Source organism: Zootermopsis nevadensis, unplaced genomic scaffold (genome assembly GCF_977971745.1).
Source record: "Zootermopsis nevadensis isolate Lab colony 2312 unplaced genomic scaffold, Znev_1.0 Znev_ptg000016l, whole genome shotgun sequence".
Lineage (NCBI taxonomy): Eukaryota > Metazoa > Arthropoda > Insecta > Blattodea > Termopsidae > Zootermopsis > Zootermopsis nevadensis.
The window spans coordinates 11,406,535-11,421,205 of NW_028259148.1; positions in this window are offsets into that span (position 1 = coordinate 11,406,535).

A 14,671-nucleotide genomic window follows, 5' to 3' on the forward strand; every position below is an offset into this window, starting at 1 on the left:
ATGACACAGCTAGACGTACCAGTGTTATTGATAAATGTGTTCATCGAATGATTTTAAATTTTGCGCCGTTAGATTCGTCATGTTGGTACTCAACTCTAGCAAAAATGGTGTATTCTGACTGTGAGGTTTTGAAGCTTTTATGTGCAATAGTGTGTTTTCTGGTGTTTATAATTATTTGCACTCTGATATCTGGATCAGTTTATAAAAACAGACATCCAGTGAAGACTTTGAAGTAAGTAACAATTATCACTAATTGCTTGTATCACTGTCTCTTGTGTTTTTATATCATGGTTTTGAAACCAACTACAGCCAACGTGTGGTTAAATGACACCAGGTCTGAAGATTTCTGTCTTCTGGGTTGTTGCGCTGTGTAGACTGGTCGATGACCTCTGAAACGTTCGTAAACATCGACCAGTCTACACAGCGCAACAACCCAGAAGACAGAAATCTTCATACTCACCGCCGTGAAAACCTCAAATCTTACACCAGGTCTGTGTGTGAAGTGTACACAGACCTAACAGTGGAGACTATTTTCTTTTGTTATTCGATATGTTTACGTGTTAATGCTCGATATAGAGCTTTTGAACTTTGTTATAAATAAGTTAACTTATAAGATAGTGTAATTGCGTCATATTGTGAATATTATATCAATTATTTATTTTAATCCGTCTGATCACAATATAATTTTATTTAAAATTTCTTATAATTAAAATAATAAAATATCATTCATGTTCCGTATCGATTGATCGATTTACATTTCGGAACATTTACACAACATGTTTTGGTTTTTATAAAACCATTATCAGGTGTAAAATATATCTAAGAACTTAAAACTCAATTATGATTTCTGTAGTTTTTTTTGTGTAAATGTTCCGAAATGTAAATCGATCAATCGATACGGAACATGAATGATATTTTATTATCTTAATTATAAGAAATTTTAAATAAAATTATATTGTGATCAGACGGATTAAAATAAATAATTGAAGTTAACTTATACTAAATTCTGGAATTATTTGAATACTTTTAGCCTGTTATTAACAGATAGGTGCTGACTTTGCTGTATTATTTTGATTTGTTTTCTGTTCAGTTCTTCTGAGTTTAATCTGTTATTAAACATGATAAAATTACATGGACAACTTTGCTGATAAAGATAACATTAATTCATGAGAAGAATGCATGTTATTTAACACATGACCTTGGCAAAAAGTAACAAATTGGGCACTTGGACAATATATATTACAGAAACCATGGAGTCATACATTCAGAGGTCAATTAAAATGCTTTAAACACATTTATATGCACTGTGTGTTATTTTAAGCCAGTTTTTTTATACATGACACAGAAGTTTGTTATTATTATAAAATACTAAGCAATTTTATTGTTTTGGGGTTACAATGACATTGCATTTCCGCACCAAATGATTTCTAGACTAGGATTTTCGACCATTTGTAATGTATTACAGTTTTAAATTTTGAATTAAGATACACAGCTTAAATACAAATAAGTACAATAAAAGGAATGTTAATGTGAAATGGACTACATCTGTCATCATGGCAGGATTTTTGTAACCGGAATTAAATCCTTGGGTTATAATGGCAGACTATGAAGTATGTTGCCTTTTCAGTTATGATACTGCCACATTTGCACAGTGCAATGAATTCTTAGCATATTTCCTCTCTCTTTTCTAGTTATGAAGTGAGGATGAGGAATAAGGAAAAGGTACCAGTAAATAAGATATTTGTTTTTGGGTGAATCACTTTTTGTGGTTCTATACAATCATGACAATGACTCTATTTTAGGTAGACACAATATTATTGAATTGTGTGTCGCAACATGACAATAGAATCACATACAGTAAGAGAAATGGAGATGAATATCAGAGGAGAAGTTATGAATAAATCAGAATGCAGTGGAAGCAAGTAGGAACTCTATCTTCAGAAACATGGATGGGGCCACGCCCTTACTAACTGACCAATTGGTCAACACGCTAACTTTAATCCGGGCATTGCACACTCAGCAGAGCTAATGTAATATCAGCTCGCCGGTGGGGGACTGTGTTTCAGTGATCTTTGTTACAGTTGCCCAGTATTTCAGACGGGAGATTAAATACAAAGAACAAGGGCCATTCAAAATTTACGTGTGAAATGTAAGATTTGAGGTTTTTACATCGATGAGTATGAAGATTTCTGTCTTCTGGGTTCTTGCGCTGTGTAGTCTGGTCGATGTTAACCAACGTTTCAGAGGTCATACTGTCTCCGTCATCAGGGCAATGAAGATTTCTGTCTTCTGGGTTCTTGCGCTGCGTAGTCTGGTCGATGTTTACCAACGTCTCAGAACTTTTTGCTGCCTCCGTCATCAGGGCGATGAAGGCAGAAATCTTCATACTCGCCGCTGTGAAATGTTGTGGTTTTTTGTTTTGTTAAGTTTGTTGCTGCCAGACGCTTACTATTTTTCCTTCTAAGACTATTTCGCTTTACGTGGGTCTTCTGGAAACGAAGCGTCTCTTTTAGTCCGTCTTCCCACAACTCCTTTCCTGCCAATTTTTTTTCCTTTTGATTTTAGTCTTTCTGTTGAAAATTTCATTCTTTCACGTTTATACCCGTCTAAGGGATTCTCTTTTTGTGCATGTTTTATTATTTTGTTTGTTAATTTTTCTTCAAAAGTGTTGAAATTTAAAATTTCTGTTCTTCCTTTCTTATTCTCTTTTAATATTTCCTTCTACAGACGTTTATCAAACAAAATTTGTTTACATAGACTGTTTCTAGGCTTTATTTGTAACAATATACATATTATGTCGAAAGGTAAAAAATTACAATGTTTTGTTGAACAATTTGGAAGTCTTTAAAAACTTCATGTAAGTATTGTTAACGACAGAGTGACGTCACCGTCTGTCATCTTCATAAAAGGTCTGTCAAATTAAATTGCAGTTTTGATTTAAGGGTACTTATTAGTAGGCATAAAACATATCATATTCTTAATTTTAACTTTCTCAAAACTTAATTTTAGAATTTTACTTGTTGGCGCATTTTAAATTTGCTGTTGCTCTTTTTGATGATAATGAAGTCGATGTTCGGACTTACATTTATTATGCTAAATTTCCTGTTACCTTCATTTGTTATTGCCTGAGTGTTTATATTGATGTATCTTCATTAATAACATGGAACAGCATAAATAACAAACGAAAACCATAGTTCAGAGAATAACCTGTACATGTTAACAATTCAAGAACTTCTGAAATCTGAGACCCTGATGTTTTTTACTGTCATATATTTGCCTATCACCTATTTTAATATTATTCTCAATCTATATGTCAGCGTCTCAAGTAACCTATTTTAACGAGGTTTTCATGTCAAAATTTCACGCACATTTAAGTTCCCATTCGTGCAACATGTCCTGCCCCTCTTAACCTCCTCGATTTAATCACACTAAAACATTATGCATCTTTTGTGATATATTATTCACTATTCACTCTTGGGTAGTAAAATTATTAAACGCAGATATTGTTTCCCATTCCCATCTAATTTATTGCTAGACTAAACATCTCAGATAATTTTAAATAAAGGCAGTTTAAAAAAGTTCTTTTCTGACCCGAAATAACGACAAAGGCTATTACTTCACGTATCGGTCTGAGTTAACACCTGGCACCATTTTGTTTTAATCGTATTCGCCATATTGTGTAGGATGTAAAGGTAATTTATTCAGTGCTTAATATGCCTGTCTTATTAACCAGCTACTGGAAGCAATGCGTCATTGATTGATCTTGGTACACTGTCGGCATTGTCTTAAACTCATTCAAGGTTACAATTTGTTCTAGCCGTCATTCAAAGCTTACCCCGAGCTATCATATCGGCCTACTTGTTCATATATCTTCTGCTTGTCAATTAATTAAAGAACGAGAAAACTCACTGCCTTTCCTTTGTCTTGTAATTCTAAGTTTGGAGTTTAATTCTGAAATGTTATATTACTTAAGGCATTGGTTCTTAATCTTTTTTAACAGCGAATAAGTTACAGTTTTGTTGACCTAATGTTTAATTTTAATTACATGTACTGAATAAAAATGGAGAAGTCATTTGCTATAAGAATGGAAAAGACCAGTTAACTGTTAAATTCAATTCAATTCTTCAATTCAATTCAATTTTTTATTATTTGTATGCCTGATGGCTAATTACAGATACAGCACAGAGATGAGCTCATAAACACAATAAAAGCATAAATATATAAAATACATTGATACTGAGAACGTAAATACACAAGAAAATTGCAACTAAATATATTACGATATTTGTAAAAAATAATTTGAATCAATTAAGTAAATTGTACTATTATAGAATGTGAAAAAGTGTGACAATTTTCGTCTCGAATATGTCCAAATCCCTGATAATAACTTTAATAGAAGGCTATAACAGCTGTGACTATGGAACGTAGTACTCGCTGATTTAATGTATTAAATTCTTACAAGCGGTTACCGCGGGTGGACTGTTTAGATTAGTATATGAATCGCATAGTTACGCATGCGCAGATGATCATCGCTGATTTATACATTATGTTGCCTCCCAACTTCGAACATCCATAAGGATGTTATTACAGGGTGTACGGAGTTAAATGGTGCGAATTTAGATTAGTGATCTATGGCACGAAGAACATACAAATCATAAATTTCCGTCCAGCGTAAAGACAGGTATAACATTTGAGGAATTTAGGTTAGGTTAGGTTAGGCTAACATAGTAATGCGCGTGCTTGTACTATCCTCCTAATGGTGTCATCTTTACCTCGTCTCGCGAAATCAGAGAACTGTCTCGTTGTTAAAATCAACTTCAGGTAATTAACATGTACGAGTACTCATCTACAGCATGACGTCACTACAGGATATCGTGACAACTATTACATATTTTATGAAGTTTTTGAATGCGTATACACTTATGTTGCATGTGAAATTATGGTAAATTTATTTTATATTAAAGTTAAGTTGAGGTGATATTGTTGCGTCATATTGTGATGATTATAATTGTTTATTTTAACCGTCTAATCACAATAAAATGTTTTATTAAATATTAAAATATTAAAATATTATTACTATAATTAACATTTAATATTTAAAATATTTAAAATATATTAAAATATATATTAAAATGATGCTCTTTCTATCGAAATGTTCGATTTACAATTAGAGCATCATCATTTTCACGACATGTTTCGGTTTTCAATGAACCATCTTCAGGTGTATAATCGATATAAATTTAAATGTAATATTCTAAATTGTACTTTGTTATCACATTCAATGTTGTTTCGTAAATGTATGTCGCGTATAGTGTGATCTTGCGTGGGTGAAATGTTTGTAGTGGTTTTTTATAATCGGCCAGATATGAAGAGTGGAGGAGGTCCGTCTGGAAGTAATGTAAGTTGTGAATCGTGATTTCTTCAACTCTAAATCTTACTGTCACACGCAGAAGATCTTAGGAATTTCGTTAACAGTACACTTGTCCTATACACTTCGTGTAGACATAACTGTTATAGACTTCAGCCTTACGTTTGAGGAACTTAACCTTTCACATACTCTGATATTGAAGTATAGCAGATTTTGCAGATTAATAAGATTGATTCTAGGTACTAAAGAAAAAGCCCGTAACACCAATGAATACTCGAACTATTACTCTGGAGTTTAATAATTGCTAGTCAAAGGAAAATGAATGTAGCAATTATGAATAAAAACCAGCAATTTCACTGATATGTATCATGTTGAACATGTAAGCGCTTTTAGGATGTTGATCCTCGAAGAACAAGCAGGATTTTGTATGATGCAGCAGTGCGTTTTGGTGCGCTGTATGAAGTGAGAGCTTTTGTTTATTGCTTTGGGCTTAGAAATATATGGGATCAGGAACCCAGAAGAACTCGAAAGTGTGGGTTGGAACCTTATATGAGCGTCGAAGATATCTTTATTGCCTCCTCAATGCCTTGTAACAGATACATGTAGTTTACTTGCACAGTTTCCAACTGTGGCATCTCCTGCACAACAGTTTCTAAAAGCACCATCTACTAGCAACTAGAGTAGTTCTTACACGTGTGTGTGTGTGCAACCTTAGCTGGATTCACTTACTAAAACACACAGAATTGAAAGCAGACCCAACTGAATTTAGTGAGAAATGTGAAACGTCTTTAAACTAAGTTTGCAGAAATTTGTCGTGGTTTCTCGGACGACTGCCTTAATTATGCAGTTTCAGCTTAATGACTTGAGCAAAGTGGTTCTTCCTTATTTACAGAAGTCTGAAATAAGTGTTCCAGTGGCGGCCTCGAAGTTAGGTTAGGTTGTAGGATGAGACTAAAGAGGTGATCTCCTCGGACTGCACTGGAAATTCGAAGACGTTGTTCATCCGACATCACAAAAGATAAATGTAACAATGGTATCCTAGGTCATCGTTGCAACAGTGTGAATTAACAATGATCGCGTTTTACATTGTCGTAAAAATTTGTCTCGTGTATCACTGTTGCAATGTGAGTTACAAGAGTGACCTCGGCGGAAATTGTTGCAACATCGTGCTTCAACAAAGATCTCGGGACGTGGGGTTTGACAGACAGAGAAGGGCCGATGTTGTAATTTCAATAATTCTATTTTACAAGTGCGTGTATCATTAGGCACCTATTAGAAATGGATGAACATGGATTTTGGATGAAGATGAAAAAGAAATAATTCCCATTGCATTCCTTCTTCTTCTATGGCTCTCTGGTCTGTATTTGGTCCATGGCCTCCTCAATTCTCCTCTTCCATTCGGTCCTATTGTTAGGTCCGTCTGTCCGAGGCTTTGATTGAGGTTTCGAAACGTCTTCCTTTTTACGGTGCAAGGTTGTTAGCCTTGCGACCAACCCCCAACCTGGAGGACCAGGGTACCTGTCTTAGTCCGACCTCTCCTCCTCGACCAATCTGGCTAAGGAGGCCCTACCAGTAGCTCTTGGGGTCACTGAGGTACTCAAGCCCCACCACCAGGACAAGGTGCAGGTACCATTAAGTGGGGTCCCATTGCATTTAAACAGTCTTATTATTCTAGAATTGTATAATTTCCTTCATGCTCTTACCAGGATTTTACCTTCAAATTCTTCACTCCTTCCTTCCACAATATTTTCTTGTTTTCATAAAAGTGGGCACCCCCAGTTATTTTTTATTTAGCTGTTTTATCTTCTAAATCTATTTATTGTCGCAAAATAACCAAAGAACTGAACAGTTCAGCACATAACATACGTTGAACTAGAAATGTATCTGCAAGCCATGGTCCCAAATCCGCATATGGCCCATCGGATTGTTATGTACCCATTAGGAGGTTTTCACAGCAGTAAGAACTAAATATAGGATGGACGATATCTTCTCACCGGAATGCAGGAAAACTCAAAGCCCTAATACGAACATAGAATGCACTCGACTGCCTAACTCAGTGAGATTTGATGTGCGACTATGAAGATTTCTGTCGTCTGGGATGTTGCGTCGTGTAGTCTGGTAGGAACTTACCGGCGTTTCAGAGATAATTTCTGTCTCCATCATCAGGGCATTCTCCAAACTTACGGAGCAACATCCCAGACGGAAGTTATCTTCAATTATTTAACTAAATTAAACATTGTTCTTTTACAGAATGTCTTTTTCAGAAAATATAATCTCTCAGCTTTTTTCATAGCGCGAGAATTTTCATTACCATGCTCCCTGCGACGTATAGTCTGCGCTGCATACTTTATTGTTAAAGAAGCCAATAGGAATCGCAGCTTGTCAGCGACTTTTAGAAAGCAGTTTTTCCAAATTAAATTATGTTACATTAATGAATTCACATGAGAGCCTTGAAAATTCTGATTTAAGAGCAGTCCACACCCTTAAACTTTATTCCTTTATATCAGTGATATTCAACCTGGGATACGTGTACCCCCGAGGGTACGCAAAGACATCTTAGGAGGTACGTGAAATTTAATATATATATATATATATTATTTTATGATAAACACTGAATAATCAGTAATGTAATTTATTTAATTTATTTTAGATGTAGATTATATACTATGTATAACTTGAATTATACACCAACAACTTTGGGGGTACAAAGTTGAAGAGAAATTATATCTGGGGGTACGCGAACAAAAAAGGTTGAATACCACTGGTTTATATATCTAACTCAATGGAGGAGGGCGCTTTTTGCAAAGTTCGTAGTCACTCAATTTCCCAATAAACTCAAAGAATTTTATTGGACCCGAAGACTTATTTTACTTTATTGTGAGATTCCCCCAGAGGTCGCAATCCTGAGCCAGATAATGAAGTCTTAGACCCTCGACTACTTTTGCTATTGTCCTGTAAACGTCCTTAAATCTTTCGAGTGGTATCTCCCCTTCGGGCTTTACAGCCAAGATTTTGTATGTATTCTTCATCTCCACATGCGTTCTACTTGCCACGAGCGTCTCACACTCCTTGATTTTATAATTCAAAATATTTTGGCTTCCCGTCTGATTTCTAAGAACCTGAAAATTAAAGTATACAAAATAATGATCTTGCCTGTTGTTTTGTATGGGTCCAAAACATGGTCTTTCACTCAGAGGGAGGAACACAGATTGCAGGTGTTTGAGAATCGGGTGTTGAGGAGGATATTTGGGCCTAAGAGAGAAGACGATGGGGCATGGAGAAAATTACATAATGACGAACTTCAAAATTTATACTCCTCCCCCAATATTGTCAGGGTGATTAAGTCGAGAAGAACGAGATGGGCTGGGCAGGTAGCGCGCATGGATGGGACAAGAGGTGTGCACAGGGTACTGGCTGGGAAGCCTCAAAGGAAGAGACTACTGAGGAGATCTAGACGTAGATGGAAGGATAATCTCAGACGGGATCTATGGGAGATAGGAGTTGAAGGAGACTGGATTTTGTTGGCCCAGGACAAAGTCCGGTGGAGGGCTTTGGTTAATTCGGTGATGAACCTTCGGGCTTGGTAAGCCATCTAGTTAGTTAGTTAATGGCGTTGGTAAAGAATTAAATTATGGAGCTCCTGATTATTAAGGTTTTCCTGTCCTATTACTTTAATGTTTCTTAAATACGAATATTATCCTGAGCTCATCATTCTGAGACACCACCAATCTGTTCTCTCTTTTTGATGAGAGACCAAGTATGATTCTCAAACAAAACACTACGTTAAACATATTTTGACCTGTACGTTTTCAGATATCGGATGGGAAGACAAAATTTTCTGAAGAGAATGGTAAGAAAACCTCTCTGAATATTATCAGTCTTCACTAAAGCTTCGAACAAGTAGCCATGCTGAAACCTGCTTTTAATCGTTGTCATTATATTTATTCCATATTTATGTAAAGTTTATTACAATCTTCACAACTGACGTACTGCTGTAAGTGAGCCTCGGAACACACGAGTCGATTTAATTATTTCCATCGGAAAACCAAAATAAGTGACAGCAGGATTAAAAATGATCTTAGATAAACGAATCGATCATTTGATAAAACCACGGGAGTTCACAAAACTGTCGACGAAAGTAATCGAAAGACATGCCGGTGTACACACCATTTACTTCAAGCTTGATTTATTTTTTTCTCAGGAATAGCTAGCAAGTATTTAATTTTTTAAACAGTTATAATTCACTAATATTTTTTGTAGCCAGATTTAAAAGTTAAAGTTATTTTTTGGCTTATACTTTTTTTACAGGTACACATGAAATATTTAAAATTCACATCGTAACTCATGTAGCTATGTGTCTTTCTTCACTGCTGGAGTGAACACGTTATGCTGCTGTGGGTTTCAGTAACTTTTATGGTCAAAACCTAAACTGAAACCTGGTAATAAAGTAACACGTGTCCAAGACGCACATAGTTTTACCTGGTAATGCTGACCACGCACGGTAAAGGTTTCGATCTATGTGATTCTAATAGACACGGTAAATAACTTTCAGATTCTGTAAAATTCAGAGAAGTTTCTTTAGCATGTGAGCGACTGTTAGCTTGTCAAGTAGGACTTTGCTCAGTTGAATTAGGTAGTTTGGTAAATGCAATCAGGCCGTTGTATGCATTTGGACATGTTAATCATGTTCAGGTCTGTGTCGTATTTCGTAACAAAATTCATTCTCGTTATACACGGTGGTTGCTTTACTGTTAACGGCGTAGTATACTGAAGACGCCTAAAACATTAAACGCATAATAAATAAATAAATTGAGGCTAAACTGGCGCCAGGCGTCTTTGATGCTTAGCTTATAATTTGCGCCACAATCCCTGAATTATTTGGAAATGTCTCTATTTTATTCCTGAATTTTAATGTAAGCTAAAAAGTTGTCAGTGGAACTACGGTTCCTGAGATTTTGACGTAAATACGTCTATACTGAAAGGAAGTTTATATATTGGCTTTATTCTAAATATTTACTTTATTCTTTATTCCTACCAGATACGTAGATTTGTGAATCAAATTTCTCTTTACTAGGGCAGGGCGCTCCTTTCGGAGCTCCTACGGGGGGGTTTGGTCATGTTTGTAAAACGCAACCAACCTTGTGTAAGAAACTAAACTAACCGCCTCGAATTGACGGTTAAAACATTAGGGGTTAGGTTGCGTAATGAAATCTTAAGTAACATGCTAAATTAACTGGCCTTCGGGGGGTTATTTAAGTGTCTCATTCAAGTGTTTTATCACTTGAGTAAGAAACTAAACTAACCCCTCCCCCGAATTTTGGTTAAAATACTTGACGAACCTCCCTCCGGGGGGTTGGTTGCGTTTTAAATTCTTGAGTAAGACACTAAAATATCCCCCCTTCTGAAGGGTTAGTTTATGTCTCATTCAAGTGTTTCAACCCTTGATTAAGAAACTAAACTAACCCTCACCCGCGAATGGGGGTTTTAAACAATTGACTAACTCCCCATTGGTTGCGTTTTAAAATCTTGAATAAGACACTAAACTAACCCCCTTCGGGGTGTTAATTTAGTGTCTTATTCAAGTGTTTTAACCCTTGAAGAACAGTATGACTTGGATGAATATTATTATTATTATTATCAGATTACCTTTTTGGTGTTGGTAACGTCTTCTTTCACTTTTCTTCATTTCTTAAATAGTCTAATGTCGCTGTTCGGAGACGATATAGAGCAGTGATAATGCGACTGGCTTGGTACTAAGCGTTATTTGTTTATTCTGCATTGTTGTTCCACAACAATTCCGTGTATAAACAAATATAAGGTGATTATGTTGATGACGTCATTTTTTGACGAAAACGACGACTAATCCTTTCGGAGCGCTTCTTGTAATCTGATATTTTACTTCTTTACGTCGCTGAACAGAGGCCAACAGTTCTTGGTTAGTCAACTATCTACGTCCAACCCCAACCTTGCAAGTAATTCCCCCTTCGCTTTTCTTTATTTGTTAAGTAGGTCTTATGTTTTAGTTCTTTACGTCGCTGTTCAGAGGCCAACTGTTCTTGGTTAGTCAACTATCTACTTCCAAACCCACCCTTGCAAGTTTTCGTTTGTTTTCTTCTGCTCTTATGTTCTTGTTAAATAAGTTTTTCTACGTTCATCAATGTAAATCTCCCTTCGTTTTTCTTTACTTGTTAAGTAGGTCTTATGTTTTAGTTCTTTACGTCGCTGTTCAGAGGCCAACTGTTCTTGGTTAGTCAACTATCTACGTCCAACCCCAACCTTAACCTTGCAAGTAATTCCCCCTTCGCTTTTCTTTATTTGTTAAGTAGGTCTGATGTTTTAGTTCTTTACGTCGCTGTTCAGAGTCCAACTGTTCTTCGCTAGTCAACTATCTACGTCCAACCCCAACCTTAACCTTGCAAGTATTTCCCCCTTCGCTTTTTTTATTTGTTAAGTAGGTCTTATGTTTTAGTTCTTTACGTCGCTGTTCAGAGGCCAACTGTTCTTGGTTAGTCAACTTTCTACTTCCAAACCCACCCTTGCAAGTTTTCGTTTGTTTTCTTCTGCTCTTATGTTCTTGTTAAATAAGTTTTTCTACGTTCATCAATGTAAATCTCCCTTCGTTTTTCTTTACTTGTTAAGTAGGTCTTATGTTTTAGTTCTTTACGTCGCTGTTCAGAGGCCAACTGTTCTTGGTTAGTCAACTATCTACGACCAACCCCAACCTTAACCTTGCAAGTAATTCCCCCTTCGCTTTTCTTTATTTGTTAAGTAGGTCTTATGTTTTAGTTCTTTACGTCGCTGTTCAGAGGCCAACTGTTCTTGGTTAGTCAACTATCTACGTCCAACCCCAACCTTAACCTTGCAAGTAATTCCCCCTTCGCTTTTCTTTACTTGTTAAGTAGGTCTTATGTTTTAGTTCTTTACGTCGCTGTTCAGAGGCCAACTGTTCTTCGCTAGTCAACTATCTACGTCCAACCCCAACCTTAACCTTGCAAGTAATTCCCCCTTCGCTTTTTTTATTTGTTAAGTAGGTCTTATGTTTTAGTTCTTTACGTCGCTGTTCAGAGGCCAACTGTTCTTGGTTAGTCAACTATCTACGTCCAACCCCAACCTTAACCTTGCAAGTAATTCCCCCTTCGCTTTTCTTTATTTGTTAAGTAGGTCTTATGTTTTAGTTCTTTACGTCGCTGTTCAGAGGCCAACTGTTCTTGGTTAGTCAACTTTCTACTTCCAAACCCACCCTTGCAAGTTTTCGTTTGTTTTCTTCTGCTCCTCTGTTCTTGTTGAATACGTTCTTTTTCGTTTATCAATGTAAGTCTCCCTTCGCTTTTCTTTATTTGTTAAATAGGTCTGATGTTTTAGTTCTTTACGTCGCTAATCAGAGGACAACTGTTCTAGATCAGTCAACTTTCTACGTTCAACCCTACCTTGCAAAACTTCGTTTGTTTGTTTTTTGCTCTTCTGTTTTGTTGAATAAGTTTTTCTGCGTTTATCAATGTAAGTCTCTCTTCGCTTTTATTTATTTATTAAATAGGTCTCATGTTTTAGTTCTTTACCTCGCTGATAAGAGGCCAACAATATTTGATCAGTCACCTTTCTGCATATAACCCTACTCTTGAAAATCTTAGTTTGTTTGTTTTTTGCTCTTCTGATTTGTTGAATAAGTTTTCTACATGTGTTCTTAATATGGTCTCGTTTATCAATGTAAGTCTTCTTTCGCTTTAATAGGTCTGATGTTGTACTTCTTTACGTCGCTGTTTAGAGGCCAACAGTTCTTGTTCAGTCAACTTTTTACGTCCAGCCCCACCCTAGCAAATCTTCGTCTTAATATCGATCAAAAGTCAGTTTTCATAATACTTTCGTAATCATAAAGTCAGTTTTCATAATACTTTCTTCATCATAACATATCTAATGAGTATCAGTTAACCTTCTTGGAGTTGTTAGAGTTGATACTTCATATAGTTGATAACGTCTTCTTTCACTTTCCTGATGTTTTATGCCAACTGTCAATCAATATTCAAGAATGCGACGTGCTGCTTGTAGAGCAGTGATAATGCGACTGGCTTGGTACTAAGCGTTATTAGTTTTTTCGGCATTGTTGTGTTCCACAACAATGCCGATTTTGTTAATAGTTGACATTGTTGATGACGTAATTTATTGATGACAACGACTAATCACAAATTTTTATAAGGAGATATGGACGTTGCTATACGAACTCCTACGGGCATTGTTGTGTTTCATTACTCCCGTCAACAATCGGCTTTCGAGACCATTGGGATTATTGTGTTACATAAGAAACAGTTTAGTTATCTGTTCATTGACATTGTTGTGTTTGTTTACTGCCGTTAACAATCGGCTTTCGAGACCATTGTCATTGTTGTGTTTCATTACTGCCGTTAACAATCGGCTTTCGAGACCATTGTCATTGTTGTGTTTCATTACTGCCGTCAACAATCGGATTTCGAGATCATTGTAATTGTTGTGTTTCATTACTGCCGTCAATAATCGGCTTTCGAGATCATTGTAATTGTTGTGTTTCATTACTGCCGTCAACAATCGGCTTTTAATCGTTGTTATTATATTTATTCTATATTTATGTAAAGTTTATTACAATCTTCACAACTGACGTACTGCTGTAATTGGGCCTCGGAACACACGAGTCGATTTAATTATTTCCATCGGAAAACCACAATCCCTGATAAAGCCGGGGATGTTTCAATGCAGGCAATCAGCTCAGATATGATATTTATGCTCTTTATGTTATTGAAATAAGACCTAGCAATCCAAAAACACGGACCGGAAAGGAACAAGAATGAGTAACCTGTATAATAACAATAATAATATTAATAATAATTTAATTATTATTAGAGTGCTGAATCAACAGGCAGATGGCCAATTACAGACACAGCACTAGGAAAACAAAGTGATTACCGTAGAAATGTTATAATGGCAATAACAACAACAACTACTACGTCAGTGGGAGTGTACGAATGTGCAGATATGGACAGTCAGAAGTGTAAGGTGACGTTTAGAATTTCTTTACAACCATTTATGGAAAGTGGCCTCAAACAAAATTTATGGGGAAATTCAAGTTGACCAATGAATTAGGTTCACGATACAAATGTGGGATTGCAATTTATTTTCACTTATTTAATTTCATGACTTGCTAAAAGTTGCAACTTTCCAGGTTTAATCTTAAATCTTCTTTCTGGCGTCCGACCAAATTTTAAAGATAGGCGGTGTAAATGTGACGTCAGAAAACCGCGACTTTGTGGCGTGACGAGTCAACATTAATCCGGCGTT